Below are 2328 nucleotides of genomic sequence, written 5' to 3'. Positions count from 1 at the left end.
TATGTGATGTTTTGTGTTGTGAAAGTTTATATGTGCTAAGTACATCATTTAATCACTTAAAATTATGTCTGTAATGATTGAAAAGATGTCGTTAAGGCTTGAAATTAATCAAAATTGTGAAAATCCAAGACTTGAACCAAAATCAATAAAACCTGCCGACGACGCCCTCAATGCCGCCGACGACGCCCTTGACACCACCGACGACAGATTTTTCCCGAGACTTAGGATTTAATTCTATAGAGCGCGACGCCATCTACCCCGCCGATGGCGAGCTCACAAAAAATACCTTTAACCGCGATTTTGACCAATCAACCGCCACTATTCATTATCCCCTTCCTCCTAAAAATGTCATTTTCTACTTAGGGCTTGAAAGATCTTGGATTGACAGGCAATTTCAAGGCTTTTTGAGACCGAATTTGATCATCTTTAGGTAAGAGTTTCACTCCAAGCTAAAAATATTTGATATTCATCATGCATTTTTCCCACATTGAGAATATCCGAAAAAATTGGGAATGTGAAGAAAATTTGGGAAGAAATTCATGGATCTTATTATTGAACTCTTAGAATTACTATAAGAAGCCATGATTTACATATTTGAAGTAATTTTTGGAATTTTTATATAATTTGATTAGATTGAAATGGCTCCACGACAAAAGAGAAGAGTTGAGTTCGACGGGTCTCACTTCGTCAATGCGATGGCTCAGACAAAATTTACTTCCATATTTAAAGGAAAGAAGTGCATACACGATCGAGTTTTTGAAAGTCCGGGAGGAGAAATCTGAACGAGTTATTGCAGAGCAGAGGTGGGAAAACTTTTGTTACACCACCAATAAAGCTGATTCAAATATTGTGAAGGAGTTTTACGCCAATGTGATTTATTCTGAGGATGGAATCGTTCAAGTGCGTGGATTCCCTATTGAGTTTATTGCCGCCCGCATCAACACTTTTTATAAAATCCCAGACTCCTATAGCTGCCACTATGACCCTATCCCTGCCACTATGAATCCTTTAGTACAATGGAAGGTCCCCTCAATGATGTGATCGACTTTCTTACTGATAGGAAGGGAACATGGAAGATAAAACAGCGAGAACGGGTAAATTTTTCTGCTTCCACGTTGAATGCCACCTCTACGGCGTGACACTATTTCATTTCCTCTACTCTGTTACCAACCTATCACCATAGTGAGGTAACTAGAGATAGAGCTATTTTGAATTTCTGTATTCAGAATAGTAAAACTATAAATGTGGGGAGAATAATCCTTAAGAATATATTGACTACAGCTAGGAGTGAGACTAGTGGAGGTCTAGGACATCCTGGACTTATCTATGCAATTTTTAAACTTTCTGGAGTAGAATTTGAAGATGAATAATGGGTTTATCCTATGAAACCCATTAGTAAGACTAATCTAAGGACTTATGAATCCCATGAGAAATGGAGAATTGGGAGTAGAAGTCAAGAACCTTCTACTAGTAGAGATGTCCCCTCTACAAGTTATGACCTTCCACCTTCTAGTTCTCTCTGATTTGGTGAATGAGTTGACCTTGCAGCGGAAGAGCATAGAATTGATACGTGAAAGGATTAGAGGTTTAAAACACCGACATGATTATGATAGTGAGTACCTACAGAGGCATTCAAATTTTGAGATAGCCTATTATGACTATTAGGCCCGACACTACATTAGGAAGCTCAGGCCCGACACTACAGAGGAGAGCCTGATGTTAAGTTTCCTGAATGCTCCCAATATACTCAGTATCAACCCAATCCACCTACTAATCAAGGCGATGAAGATATAGCTTAGGATTTTGATATAGAATGAAATTGATGTACTTATGTTTGTATTTTTATTTTATGTAATCTTTTTGTAAGAGAAATGGATGTTTATGTATTTGGACTTTCATTTTGTGTACTTGGATAATTTTAATTTTTATAAAGTTAGTGTTATAGTTAAATATGCATGTGTAGTTTAATAGATGTTGAGTAGAGTTGTGGATTGTAATGTAATTTTCGTTTTACAGTTTAGTTTTAATTGTTTAGTATTGCGTTTGTTAGGAAATGTTGTGCTTATTTAATGTTTCAAATTCCTCTAATAATTTATATGTGTAGAAAGCTCCTAATATTACTGACCAGGTGAAGTAAAAATTTGAGAAGGCCTGCAGAAATTTAAGAATAATAAAAATGCCTACAATACTGAGGTATGATTTATATTTATAGTTTTTCTTTCCACCTGTATTATTTCATATTTAAAAATTTAAGTTTGGGGAGGGAAGAAAAAGATTAACTATTAGATGTCCTCTATTTCAATATTTTAAAAAATTATTTATATGATT

Source organism: Phalaenopsis equestris, unplaced genomic scaffold (assembly GCF_001263595.1).
Source record: "Phalaenopsis equestris unplaced genomic scaffold, ASM126359v1 Scaffold000075, whole genome shotgun sequence".
Classification (NCBI taxonomy): domain Eukaryota; kingdom Viridiplantae; phylum Streptophyta; class Magnoliopsida; order Asparagales; family Orchidaceae; genus Phalaenopsis; species Phalaenopsis equestris.
Note: the sequence above shows the minus strand (reverse complement) of the source record.